The sequence below is a fragment of the Lampris incognitus genome, chromosome 7 (genome assembly GCF_029633865.1).
Source record: "Lampris incognitus isolate fLamInc1 chromosome 7, fLamInc1.hap2, whole genome shotgun sequence".
Lineage (NCBI taxonomy): Eukaryota > Metazoa > Chordata > Actinopteri > Lampriformes > Lampridae > Lampris > Lampris incognitus.
This window is the reverse complement of record NC_079217.1, coordinates 24,509,143-24,524,181: the sequence shown is the minus strand read 5'-3', so window position 1 is coordinate 24,524,181 and position 15,039 is coordinate 24,509,143. Positions and strand designations below refer to the sequence as shown.

At 45.3% G+C, this 15,039-nt stretch overlaps 1 long non-coding RNA gene across 1 annotated transcript in view; it reads right to left on the bottom strand.

Annotated features, from left to right (window-relative positions):
- Positions 1–15,039, bottom strand: part of LOC130115161 (uncharacterized) — a 48,456-nt gene that overhangs the window by 2,047 nt on the left and 31,370 nt on the right. Inside the window, exon 2 of the long non-coding RNA XR_008810480.1 lies at positions 11,147–11,183. This is a non-coding gene — a long non-coding RNA (uncharacterized LOC130115161). The remainder of the gene's footprint in view (positions 1–11,146; positions 11,184–15,039) is intronic.

The window sequence follows — 15,039 nt, the reverse complement described above, 5'->3', positions numbered from 1 at the left end:
TAGACCTGTGCCTATCCAGCGCACACAAACAAACATGAGAGGGAGAGGAGGGACAGGAGAGGGAGAGCAAAACAGGAGGAGGGGGGAGACAGAGAGAGAGAGCAAAACAGAAGGAGAGAGAGAGAGAGAGAGAGAGAGAGAGAGAGAGAGAGAGAGAGAGAGAGAGAGAGAGAGAGAGAGAGAGAGAGAGAGTGAGAGAATGATTAGGGGGGGAAAGTGAGGCAGAGAAGCACAGTGGGGGCTGCCTCACACGATAGGGTTTCTTAATTATCCAGCACTGAGTCAAGAATGCTGGGGAAAAAGTTAGACTTATTTTCCTCATCGCCAAGAAAAAACAGGGAGGGGAAGGCTAGTAATGTAAGGAAGGGATGTGGGGTAGATGAAAGTACAAGAGAGATAGAAATGTCAGGGAGGAAGGGCGGAAAGGAGAAAAAGAATATACTAAAGTGTTTAACAGTGCTGTCTGACGGCGGTTGAAAGCAAGTGCTAAAATGGTTGTTGTCATCTGATGGCTGGACAGATCACACCTGACTGACAGGTGCCCGGGACAGTCTTGTTGTGGCCTTGTGCACATACGTGTGGACAGAGCCACACAAACGCAGATGTAAAGTCAAACAACATGCACAGTTCCACACACAAACTTTTCAAATAAGTAAGCAGCTCAAAGCCTGCCTACCTTAAAAATGAAAATACAGCCATTTAAATCCATTAGCTACAGGTTCAGATACAAGCAAAGGACATTCTGCTATAGCTGCAAGGACAGGTGGCTGTATACGTGTGACCGCATCCATTTTTATTTCTATTTGCTTGTGTTCATGGAGCGGCTCATTAGACGGCTGTCATAAAACTGCAGAGCTTTCCTCAACAGAGCCACCAGCGGCTTTAATGGCTCACCCCTCAGTAACTCTGGACTGTAACTTGCCCTGGAACAGAGGAGAAATCCAGCAGGCTTGCAGTGGGGCATTGGCACGTTCGCTGACCTCAACCCAGTGTTGACAGTTATGCCGAGCTGCGCTTAGACGGGCCTGAGCGCCCGTTGTCTGTCTCATTAGTCAAAAAATAAACTTACCCATTAGAAAAATAAATAACCCTCGCTTGGCTTGGTGAAAACAATGCTCCAGTGTGTAGACTGAGGTATGCGGAGGGGAAGCTGGCCTCTACTTCTGGCTGTGTTCTTGTTAAAAGCACTATCAGGGCCTGACGCTCACTGGACAAAACAAATTGTGGTGAGACGGCGAATAAATTGAGGCCTGTGAGACTGAAAGGCAGGAAGGGGGGGGGGGGGTCAAACGAACCACTAGCGGCCACAAATGGCCAGCTGGTCAGAGCCCCTTCTCAACAAGGGATTCACTCCTTTTACCGACTGGTGCCACAAGTGTCGATTCATGGTTGCGGGGAGGGAGAGAGAGAGCGAGAGAGCAAGAGAGAGAGAGAGAGAGAAAGAGAGAGAGAGAAAAGATGAAGACACACCGGCTCAGGAGCAAAGTGGTGAGTCAAATGACGTGTGTCACTTTCCGTCAGTTAGGCAAATAGAAAGTGCCACCTGACACGCATCGAATGTGAAACACACTGTTTTTAGCACTGCCCCAACTCCCCCAAGACACGTACTATCGTGAGGCTAGGTGCTGCAGGTGTGGAGGTTTTATAATGATATGAATAGAAGTGCTCTTCTTGATGCATGTCAACAAGCACTGGGGCGTTCTGGCCTTGAGAGAGAGACAGACAGACAGACAGAAATGGGAAAGAGATAGACATGTGTCACTTGCAAAAATGCAGCTCCAGCATCCTTTAACAGAGCTACCTGGACCTCTCTAAAGGGCAGGGGCAAGGTTGTATGGCAGGACCCACTGATACTCAGGTGACTGAGATGTGTGCATTTAGCAGTACTTCACAGTCACTTCACCACAACCTCCATTTGTTTTTATGTAACCATTCATGCCGAGCCAACAATCAATCTACTTCACTATATTCACTTCCAGGCGGCCTATGTGCTTCAATTTGAAAAAGAACAAGGGGGGAAGGATGAAGGAGAGGAAGACAGAGAGGGAGAGGATGGGAAAGGTGCAATCAAGGAGTAGAGAGCTTGGTGTATGTGTGTGTGTGTAAGAGAGAGAGACAGACTTAGAGAGAGATAAAGAGAGAGAGGGAAAGAAGCTGCTGGTCTTGTTGATTAGTTGAGCTGTGGAGTCAGTAGGAGCAGTAAGTCATCATCTCCCCTGGCAGGCCACCGTTGTTCATCTCATCTCTGCTACATCTCAACAGAAGATTAGGCCTAATATGGCACTAACAAAAAACAATGGAGGTCTTTTATCACAAAAAAATTACCTTTTCTTCATATATATATATATATATATATATATATATATATATATGTGTGTGTGTGTGTGTGTGTGTGTGTGTGTGTGTGTGTGTGTGTGCGTGTGTGCGTGTGTGTGTGAGAGAGACGTACACACACACACACACACACGCGCGCGCACATACACACACGATATGGACAAAAGTATTGGGACACACCTCTTAATCATTGAATTCGGGTGTTTCATCAGACCCATTACCACAGGTGTATAAAACCAAGCAGCTAGCCATGCAGTCTGCATTTACAAACATTTGTGAAAGAATGGGTCGTTCTGAAGAGCTCAGTGAATTCAAGCGTGGTACTCTAATAGGATGCCACCTTTGCAATATGTCAGTTCATGAAATTTCTCCCCTGCTAGATATTCCACGGTCAACCGTAAGTGGTATTATTGAAAAGTGGAAGCGTTTAGGAACAACAGCAACTCAGTCACGAAGTGGCAGACCACATAAAGTCACACAGCGGGGTCAACGACCGCTGAGGTGCATAGTGTGTAGAAGTCACCAACGCTCTGTTGACTCAATAACTGCAGAGTCGCAAACTTCCTCTGGCATTAACATCAGCACAAAAACTGTGCGCCGGGAGCTTCATGGAGTGGGTTTCCGTGGCCGAGCAGCTGCATGCAAGCCTTACATCACCAAGCACAATGCCAAGCATCAGATGGAGTGGTGTAAAGCACACTGCCACTGGACTCTGGAGCAGTGGAAACGTGTTCTGTGGAGTGACGAATCACGCTTCTCTGTCTGGCAGTCTGACGGACGAGTCCGGGTTTAGCGGATGCAAGTAGAACGTTACCAGCCTGACTGCATTGTGCCAACTGTAAAGTTTGGTGGAGGAGGGATAATGGTATGGGGTTGTTTCTCAAGGGTTGGGCTAGACCCCTTAGTTTCAGTGAAGGGAAATCTTAATGCTTCAACATACCAAGACATTTTGGACAATTCTATGCCTCCAACTTGGTGGGAACAGTTTGGGGAGGGCCCTTTTCTGTTCCAGCATGACTGTGCCCCAGTGCACAAAGCAAGGTCCATTAAGACATGGTTGGGTGAGTTTGCTGTGGAAGAACTTGACTGGCCCACACAAAGCCCTGACCTCAACCCCATCGAACACCTTTGGGATGAACTAGAACAGAGATTGCGAGCCAGGTCTTCTCATCCAACATCAGTGTCTGACCGCACAAATGCTCTTCTGGATGAATGGGCAAAAAGTCCCACAGACACACTCCAAAATCTTGTGGAAAGCCTTCCTGGAAGAGTGGAAGTTGTTATAGCTGCCAAGGGGGGGGGGGTAACTCCATATTAATGCCTATGGATTTAGAATGGGATGTCATAAAAGCTCCTGTAGGTGTAATGGCTAGGTGTCCCAATACTTGTGTACATATAGCATGCGTGTGTGTGTGTGTGTGTGTGTGTGTGTGTGTGTGTGTGTGTGTGTCCCAAAAGATTATACAAGTGTTCAATTCAAGTCTCTGAGCATGAAGAGGACGTGTTTGAGCACAATTTTTAGCAGCCTTAATTTAAGGAATTTGTGCAACACAATGTATATTTGTTAACAATGAAATTTAAAAGTGCTTTCTTCTTGTTCACTGCTACAATATGCAATAAAATGGGAGATGAATGAATATTCAGCTCGTGCAACTTTTTTTAAAATTTTTATTAAGAACTGAACTGGATGAGCGTTTGGCTGACACGGCACCTTCTTTCTGCTTGTGCCATGACACAATTTGTTTGAACACATAGTGCAAAAACATGCACCATGTTCTTCACCATGTTTAGTGCACCAGGTGCACAACATTTGTCAGTCCCCACCCTTTTCATCCAACTAAAGCCCACCGCCATTTTTTTAACCATGCTCTTAAGCCATGCTTATATACCTATCAAGTGCATAGTGCTGTAATGTGGACCTATTATGGAGGCAAAAACACACCCATTGTAGTTTGCACTCCAAAAAAAAAAACTCATAATATTTGAATCAAAGCGAATTAGTGTTAAATAAGCATATACTAAGATATACTTGGTGAAATGTTACAACAACTTAAGTGGAAAAAAGTCTGTTAGCTGCCAAACTGTTGTAGGAATCGATCCGATTCTTGAGACTCTTAATACAGCTAATACTGCAGATACAGATGTCTTGAACGTTTCAAATGGCTGAAAGGATTTTTACAACATACATATATTAACATACATACAACATACCTATATTAAAACTGTAAACTCGTTCAGAAAAATGTGGCATCCATGTTTTGTTTCGTTCACACAATGGATGTAAACAAGTCCATAAAACACAAGCCTTGTCAAGTACAATGACTCAGATTTGGTCAGACTGGCTGTTTTCAATAACGAAGGAACCTGAGAGGGTGTACACACACACACACACACACACACACACACACACACACCCACGGTGTCCATCCCAATGACCTCTGAATGTTGAACTGATGTGTTCAATATTAATCTCGTTATGTTTTTAAACAGTCTTTATCCATTTCCCTTTTTTTTTTCTTTCATTTGTTGCTTACAGTCTTGCACCCTCCTCCCCCTCTCCGCCCATATTCCATACCCAAAAGAAGATAGGGGAAAACACAGCCCCTAGAAAATGCAATATTTCTGTTTTTAATATCTAGGTCTATAAGATCAGGGCAGAGATGGGTTCCATGGCAATATGTTTATTTATATATTTTATAAAGACAGAAAAAAAAATCTGCCTATCAACGTTTGTGTGTGTGTGTGGGTGGGGGGCACTGTATTTGGGCTCATCTTATATGAAAAATAATGTTGTGTATGGCTATACTTTTATATATAATGGCAATATGGGATCAGGGCTCTTTTACAATGTGCCATACTTCAGGCTAGCGCTAACAGCATTTTATGGGCCGCCAGCAGTTCATCTTCATGTCTGCACCAGGCAGGAGCACTGCATAATAATGTCGTTTCCTGCCCCCAAATGCTATTTCATGGGCCGGGGCTCATTTCTCAAACTTCACCACTTTTACAATTTCCCAAACTTTTATTCCCGTCATTATTACCAACAAGATTTCATTACGTATTTAGAATGTAAACAAGTCTGAGTAATGACACTCCCGCGTCTCCCTGGAATCATTCCCCATGATGGCTCGAGCCGCTATCGCAGATGTGTGCACGTACAGAGACATACAAACACACACACCCACAAGTACACGAGAGCCCACGCACTACACATTGATTACAGGTTACTGTTCCAAAATACACACTAACACAAACACACACACAAGCACGCACGTGTACGCACACGCACGGACACACAGCCCTGACCAAGATGGAACCTAACAGCATTAATTTAACACCCTGTGTGCATGTGTTTTTGTGTGTCTCCGTGTTTGCGTGTGTGTATATGTGTTTTCTGATAAAGTGGGGTGGGGAAGTAGTGGTGGTGGTGGCGGTAGCAGTGGCAATGGGGGGTGGGTGGGTGGAGTGTGGTAGGGGAGATTTTTATACTCAACTCACATAAATCATGTAGAAGAAAAATGAGCAAATGTGCAGGCTAACTCATCTTCTCCCCATCCGGAGAAAATGAAATTCACTGGAATACCTATCAAAACTGCAATCATCCAGAGATAATATCTTCTTTGGTCTATCTGCACTTTCCGATTTAATTTCCTCCATGCCCTTGACATCCAGCGATACCATTAAGATGAAGCGCACACAGTGAGGGAGTAGTTCTCACGTTTTGATATATGAGACATCCACGCTAAATGTAATATCATCATTTGAAAATTAATGCAATCTTTCTTTTGTTTGGGATATCTTTTTCTCTATTTTTTTTTTTTTTTTGGAAAACACTCAAGGAGCGAGACGGGTGGGAAGGAGAATGAAATGGAGGAGGAGGACACAAAGAGTGGAAGAGGAGTGACACGAATGGAAGGAGGGGTAGACGAGGAATGACAGCACCTTCTCTCTCTCTCACGCACACACACACACACACACACACACACACACACACACACACACACACCCATCAGAATGGCATGCAATTACGCATGGGCCGGCCAAAAGTCGGAGGTCACTTAAATTACTCCATCATTTAGCCACGGCGGCAAGATGAGAGGACACCCTGCCCCCGAAACCTGCCCCTCCCGCTATTCAGCCCACACATCAAATATGATGAAATCATTAGTGCAATAAGCATGGAAATCTGTTTGCAGATTATCACGGCACCTCTACCCCAGCCCCTTTTATCTGCCCCAGTGCTTGCTCCCACCTTCCATCCCTCCCTCCCTCCCCTCTTACACACACACAAATTCAGAGCAGTTTTCAACATTTAATCCAATAAAATCAAATTATACAAGGACAGAGAGAAAGACGCAAAATGGAGAGAGAGAGGGAGAGCAAGAGGTGAAAAAGAAGAGAGGGGGACTGGGATAAACGGGATGATTCAAGCATGATAATAAAAGCTATATATTCAATGCATTCAACACTCTGCTATTACTAATCCTCATCTACAACTTTTAATGACACATACAAAGAAATCTCAATTTCAGCTCATGATTCAAACCAAGATTTACACCAGCGGAGGTTTGGGTTGCTTCTTTGGTGTGTGTGTGTGTGTGTGTGTGTGTGTGTGTGTGCGCGCGCGCGTAGATCATATAAGCCACATCCTGCATACACCTGGCAGTGCCTATCTGTCAGTAGACCAACCAGGCCAGGAGCCTCACTGAACTCTTCACCCTGCCAAGCCACACACCGACATAACCACCGAAGGGGTCCCCGAGGAAAGCCACGCACCCTGATCCTTTGTACACAGCGCCATAGAAATATCTTTTCATCATTTTACAAAGAATTTGACCAGAAAACGAACACACCAAAAGAGGCCTGCATCTTGACGATGACCCAACAAAACATGAACTCGCATCGATTCAAATTGGCACTCCACGAATACAACTAACCACACTGTGCTGCAACGCAAATACATGTGACCCTGGAGTGACCCGTGCAGTTCCCTTTCCTGTCTCACCACCATGCCCGGTTCAACCTCGCACTCCCCCACACCCACCCACCCACCCCCAAGTTATCTCTCCCTCCCTCTCCTCCTCCTCCCTGGGCAACATTCATGGTAGAAGGACTGGTCCAGCTGCTGATTGAGCCAGTAATCCTGATGAGGCTGATGCATTGTGTATTGACTGATCTGTTGCCTCTCTTCGAGCAGCTGTGCATCTGGACTGATTAGCTGCTGTGGGGGCTCACCCCATATTCTCTCTTGTTCGCTTCTCCCTCAGAGCGAAGAATCACAGTGTGCACCATCCATCCAGGGCTCCAACTTCTTGGTGTGCTTGTGCATGAGCGAGTGTGCCCCGTGTTTTTGAAAGCAAAAAAAAAAAAGGCGGAGGAAGAGCACTGGGAGCAATTAACTTCAAGTGCAACATCTCATTGTTCCCACTGATCACGTCCGTCGAAATCAGCCAAAGCAAAAAAAAAAAAAAAAAAAAAAAATGCAAACAATGCAAACAAACCTTATACCACAAACATCTTAATTGTTCCCCTAATTATCCTGCCAGCAACTCACTCGGAAGGTTAGGCAAGCATCTGCATCAGTCTCTTCATCATCCCAAACCAAAAGCTGCAATAATTTGAACAAAGGCGTTATTGTCCAACAAATAGATAAATGATAAATATTCTATCTTTTACGCATGCGCCTTTATTTTTGCTTCAGGCACATTTGCAGTATTTGGGTTAATGCGTGGGATATATATATATATATATATATATATATATATATATATATATATATATATAGTATGTAAAAAAATAACCCCAAAACATCACAACTAAAAGTCACGGCTATAAGAAAGCAGCTTTTCTGACCGGGTAATACAGCTTCGACTCATGGCTTCAGGATGAGGAGACGCTACGAGTAGATATAGTTGATGCTCTGCTTTTAACAGTTGTACATCACATCAGAGTCATAAATGCCATTTTAGAGGGGGATATTAACAGGGATATGTGTATGTACATGAGGTATGGGAGGTAACAACATTTCTAACACCCTACAAACCTCAGATGTAGACACTTCCTATTATTTACTGTCCTCTGCCCCGAATCGTAATCAGAGCCTTCCACTCTCCGGGCCCCCGACAAATGGTGTGCAATCTCCCCATAAGCATAAGCACACCCATAAATTCGTGCACTCAATATTCAGGTATTCAAATTCTACAAGACATATACGCAAACAGATCTGTAATCACGGAAATGTGCATTTGTGCATGTATGTGCCTGCGAGTGCTTATTTAACTTCTGAGACATCCTGAGGAGTTTAAAGACACAGCAGTAACCGCAAATCAAACACGCACATCTTATAATCTGTCCCTAAAGGTCCACTTTGTGGGGGGAAAAAAAACAACCTTACAAAACACACAAGCAAACACAGGCTAAACTCACCCCTGCTAGGAAACCTTACGTAGTACGATTAACATGCACAAATCTCTGATCCCAGTGTGCACACAGACTACCAGTACTGCAGGTGACGTGCACTGGTAGAACTCAAGGTGACTTTGCCCAAATATGTTTGCGAGAAAGGTTAATGCAATAATTGTTGCCGTTTTCTTTTCTTTTCTTATTGTTATTATTTTTTTATGTTGCTTTAAATAAACACATGGAAATGCCACGTTTGTTATTTGGCCTTGTGTCTTGTCAACTCATCTCACGTAGATGAGTTCTTCCCTGTTTACATGCCTCTGAGAGAGGGACTTGCCTCCACGAGACACAGGGCACCTCCTGTTTGCCAAGATGTAAAACGCCAATACGTGTATTGATTAATGCTGTTTATGCATGTAATCTTCTCCTGAATAATTCACAGAGGCTTTTATAGTGTAGTACATCAATCAACCCTCATCCAAACTCTCCCAGCTGCACCTTCTCCACATTCAAACTGGGCCATCTCAACCTCCCCCACCTACCTTGCCCAACGTGGCCCCTCTTTCCTATGAACTTAAAGCACAGCAAGACTTTTTTTTTTTAAGATTATTCTTTGGCCTTTTCCACCTTCATCAGATAGCGATAGTAGAGAGAGACAGGAAAGGCAAGGGAGAGAGAGAGGGGATGATGACATGCAGCAAAGGGCCCGGGCCGGATTCGAACTCAGGCCGCTGCGGTAAGGACTCAGCCTTGTGTGGTACGCGCTACCAGGTGAGCCACAAGGGCGCCCCCGCAGTAAGAGTTTTGGTGAGAAAAGTCCTGAAAATGACTGCAGTTCAAGACTGATAATGGCACCCGGGTAGCGTAGCAGTCCTATTTCGCTGCCTACCAACACAGGGATCGCGGGTTCAAATCCCCGTGTTACCTCCGGCTTGGTCAGAGGTCCCTACAGACACAATTGGCCATGTCTGCAGGTGGGAAGCCGGATGTAGGTATGTGTCCTGGTTGCTGTACTAGCAACCCCTCTGGTCTGTTGGGGCACCTGTTCAGGGGGGAGGGGGAATAGCGTGATCCTCCCACGCGCTACGTCCCCCAGGCGAAACTCCTCACTGTCAGGTGAAAAGAAGCGGCTGGCGGCGACTCATGTGTCGGAGGAGGCATGTGGTAGTCTGCAGCCCTCCCCGGATTGGCAGAGGGGGTGGAGCAGAGACCGGGACGGCTCAGAAGAGTGGGCTAATTGGCTGGATGCAATTGGGGAGAAAAAGGGGGAAACCCCCCTCCCCCCAAAAAAAAGACTGATAATGGAGCTCGCCGACATGTTGATTTATGTGGCACAGAAAAGCACTCGTGAGATCGTGCTCGCTCACAAGTCCGCTTGCACCAGTTCAACCTCAGCCTTCAGTATGAATATGGTCAACAAATTATTCGACATTATGGAATATTTTTAGGAATGAACTTTGGAGGTCACCACTACCTGACCCACTAATATACATAGCTGAATAAAGGAACTGCTGAAAAATGTTTGAATTTTGGGGTTGGCCACTTGAATACCATATTCAGGGTCATTTGCGTAGCACATGGGGGGTCATTTGCGTAGGGTGCTGGGAGCAGTGGTTTAGTATGCAGGGAGGCTAGGGAGGGAGAGGATGTGACATCCGCAAGAGAGCTGAGACCCTCGCTGACCCCTGTCTATAATTCATCCCCCAGAATACGGGGCAAAGGGAACCTTGGTTCCTCCCGACCCAAAAAGAGAAGAGAGAACCTTTTCGCTTTGTTGCGTTGCACTATGACCTCATATTAAAGCGACGAACAGGAGAAAACCCTGGGAATGTTGAACATTAAATTTTCAGACTGTCCCAGGAGAGCTTTTTTAGCCGGACCTGGACTCGGGGATGGGATCAGATTGAAGGGTAGACGTCAAACTGGGACAGGAGACGGGGTTATTAAAGAGAGTGAAAGACAGCAAGGGATGAAGAGAAAAAAGAAAGGGTGTGGGTTAAAACGGTGAGTGTGTGTGTTTGCGTGTGTGTTGGGTCAACAATTATTCATACATGAAAAGATCATTTGAAACACAACCATATTTGTGTGATTCAGGCCGAGGGTAAACAAACCAGTGCTATGAGAGCCCGACCAAGCACCTGGGAAAAAACTACAACTACACTAAACTAAAACTACTACTACACTCTTTCCTCTCTCTCTCTCTCTCTCTCTCTCTCTCTCTCTCTCTCTCTCTCTCTCTCTCTCTCACACACACACACAAACACACACACACACACACACACGCGCACACAGAGGGAGGGGTGTGTGTGTGTGTTAGCTGCAGGTATTCAGCTCCCATTCCGGAGGTTTCATTTGGAATGCAGATTATCAAAAGGTGCTGTGAATACGGAGGGAGGAAATTAGAACTTACCAGATGTTCTAATCCGCCTTTGATGTTCCCGGCATCCCTGCAACACAACAACACATTTACCCCACTGTAAATAAAGCACCCGCACAAAACGTCACTTCTTAAAAACAGCCTTCTCTCACACACGCACACTTTCAAGTGTCAGCATACGCACATAGTTTAGTGTGTATGTGCACAGAGACACGCACTCACACACATACTACATACGGGCGCACAAATACAATATATAGAACGGTTCATTTAAGATTTATATCTGGGTCTTTTTTTTGTTCTTTTATGTTTTAAGCAAATGAAACTATGCCATTATGACAGTGCAGACAGCACCGGACAATAAGATACTCACCCTGGATTGGGATTATTATTTCAAGTCTCTACGCTTTCACACTGACTGGAGAATTACCTGTAACGACTGCTGACTAGGTAGTTAAGCAACTGTCACACTCATTACATTTCTTCTCTCAATTACCAGTCGACTACAACAGAGATGGGTGTGGGCGAGCTGATCTCGATATCGTCCCATCATCACAGGCTTCGGCTATTCAAAAGTAAAGAACCCAGAGAAGGAAGAATTGTCATTACTGTTAACCTCTCAAACTGAGGGACTGCTGCTAATGTGTGCATGCTGTATGTGCGGGCGCATGTGTGTGCCCATGGATATGCATTTATCGACACCAGACAGGGGTTAACTAATATTGTCGCCTCACTGCTGGCTGTAATAATGATGACTCCGACACAGAGAACTGGGAGCTTATTATCTGCAAATTAATAAAAAATGTGTGTATGAATACCAGGGTAGAAGCCGGAGAATGAGCAGTGCAGGAGAAGGGGGGGGGGGAGACAGTCAGTTTAAAAGAGCAAATTGGCAGTAAATAATAGATGCAATTTTGGCACATCTCACAATTGCAGCAGTGGAAATCAAAAGATCAAGAGAACACAAACAGCACCCCCATTTCATCAACATAACCAATTTCACCCCCCCCAAATCTCCTCCCCACTACCGACAACTCCACCCTGGCCGTGGCAAGCTACTGTGTGCATGTGCGTGTGTGTGTGTGTATATTTGTATGTGCGTATTAAAAGGGAGAAAGGCTTATCGACAGGCTTCGGTTGCTAATGCAGCAAGCACCATCACAATGTAAATCTACACCACATCTCTAACATTACAGCCTGATCCGTCCAACCCACTCACTCCCGCCTTCAACCATCCCTCCATCCAATCCACCCAACCCATCCATCCCTTCCTGTCAGCCTTTCTGCCTCTCTTTAAATGCCCCATGCCCACCACCATGGCCCCAACCTGCAACCACTCCCCCATCATTAACATTAGCGAGACAATAAGAATGGGGGCTATGCTCAACAGCCAGCGCCCTCTCCCCAAAAACAATAGAAAAAGTAGATGGACTTAACTGAAAAAGAACAAAACAATAGAGGAATGAAAATTCATTGTGTGTTTGTGTGTGTGTGTGTATGTATCCCATAGTCAGAGAGACACACACAGACGAGGCAACCACTTAAGGCAAACTTCATCTAGCTGTAATTACATTACATTCTGACGAACACCCCGCCACATTCATTATACGTGAAGGGCGCCCAGCAACCAGACAGCAAGACATTTGTTACCGTGGTGACAGAGTGTGTAATCCGCTAATGAAGAGCAATTAGTGAGAAACAATCAAACATGGGGGAGACAAAACGCACTCCATCCCTCTTTCCCTGTGTGCTTCACTTGGCTTCTCTCTCTCTCTCTCTTTCTCCTCCTTTTCTTAACACTCCTCCCTCTCACTGGCTTTTCTGTTCTTTTTTTTTCAGAACTACCTCTTTCTTCCTCTATTTTGCGATCCAACCTTCAAAAAAGCACTTCAAATGCCTTTTAATCCTGCTCGTTCTCCCTCTCTCTTTCTCTCCCCCTCTCTCTCTCATCTCTTGTCATGACTTCATCAATAGCCTTCTGTCCACTGTTGTCCACTCCAGGGCCGAGGGGATAGCGCTATCCATTAGACACTTCATGGCTGACACACACACAAACATATGCGCGCACACACATGCATGCGCACGCACACACACGCGCACACACATGCGCACACACACAGAGCATTTTACATCCTCATCTCTTTTCAAAACATCATATAATCTCCTAAGGTCTTCAGGGAGTGAGCCCTCCTTCTCTCCTTATCTTCCTCTCTCTCTCTTTCTCTCTCTCCTTCCGCCGCTCCCTGCCTTCAACACACAGGCAGCAGCCGCATCGATTTCTGAATTAGGCCACAATATTAAATAATTAATATACTTGCCATGATTGATGTTTTGCATTAGGCCAATATTAGGTTATCAATCAAAATCCACTTGGTTTAATGTAATAATATTGAAAATGTGTCAGGGCCTGTTCATCCAATTTGTAGTGGAGGCAGGCCAGATAGTAATGGCGGTGTAGCACAAGGCCTCAGAGACACTGCGGCCTGCTCGCTACAAAATGTAGGAGCACGTTACAACGCTGGCAGACAGGGAAGGAGAGGAGGGAGGGGAAGGAGAGGAGAGGAGGAGCGATGACAGGGGAGAAGAAAATGGAGACGGAGTTAATCTGAAAGAAGGGAGGGAGACATAATTAGACATAGAGGCAAAAAAAAAAAGAAGGAGAAAGAGAGGAGCGGAAGGTGGCATCCATCGTGAGGGAGAAACAAAGAGGGAGTCATTTTGATGGAAAGCTCTCCCTCATGTTTGCGAGGACTGAGCCACTATTCAGTTTCCCCTACTCGTGTAAATATAGACATAGTCGCACAGGTCATTAGTCTCCAGTTTCACATTTTGAGCCTTTGTATCAGCCATTATAGGGATTTAGGATTACCGTCTAAGTAAGTAAGTGAAGTTTAATTAGTATAGCACCTCTCACAGAGCAAGGTCACAAACTGCTTCACAAAAAATTGATAAAAATAAGACTGTTAAAACAGTAAAAAAGAAACAAACAATAAAAATACAAGCGACAAAAGACTTTAAAAACACACAGTTACAAATACTACACAGCACAAGGTGAGACAAAAGGCCAGTTTGAATAAATGAGTCTTCAGCCGCTTTTTAAAGGCATCAACAGAGACCACAGATCACATGTCTATAGGAAGAGCCCTCTGCAGTGTCAGAGCCACAGCTGCAACGGCACCATCACCTTTTGTTTTCAGGAGAGCGAGGGACAACCGTGGTGCAGGAAACACGGACAGAAAACACAGGAGGGAGATGTAAAAATTGATTTTGCATGTAAACATGGAAGTGCACAAAAAGTGGAGATCTGGGGGAGATTATAATAAAATCTGTAAATACATGGATGAGCCAAAACATTATGACCATCTGCTTAATATGTTGTTGGTCCTCCATGTGCTGCCAAAACAGCGCCGACCTGTGGGGCACAGACTCTGCAAGACCCCTGAGGATGTCCTGTGGTGCTGTGGATCGGACTTGTTGGTCCAGGATTGAGATGTGGAGAAGTTGGAGGTCATGGCAACACCTTGAACTCTTCATCTTGTTCCTCAAACAATTCCTGAACAATTTTTGCAGTGTGGAAGGGCACATTATCCTGCTGAAAGAGGCCACTGCCATCAGGGAATACCGTTGCTGTGAAGGGGTGCACTTGGTCTGCAACAATGTTTAGGTAGGTGGCATGTGTCAAATTGATGTCCAAATGAATGGCTGGACCCACGGTTTTCCACCTGAACATTGCCCAGAGCATCACACTGCCTCCACCAGCTTGTCATCTTCCCACAGTGCATCCCGGTACCATCACTTCCCCAGGTTCATGAAGTGCACATGTACGTGGCCATCCACTTGATCGAAAAGAAAACCGGACTCATCGGACCAGTCGACCTTCTTCCACTGCTCCAAGGTCCAGTTCCAAAGCTCGTGTGCCCATTGTA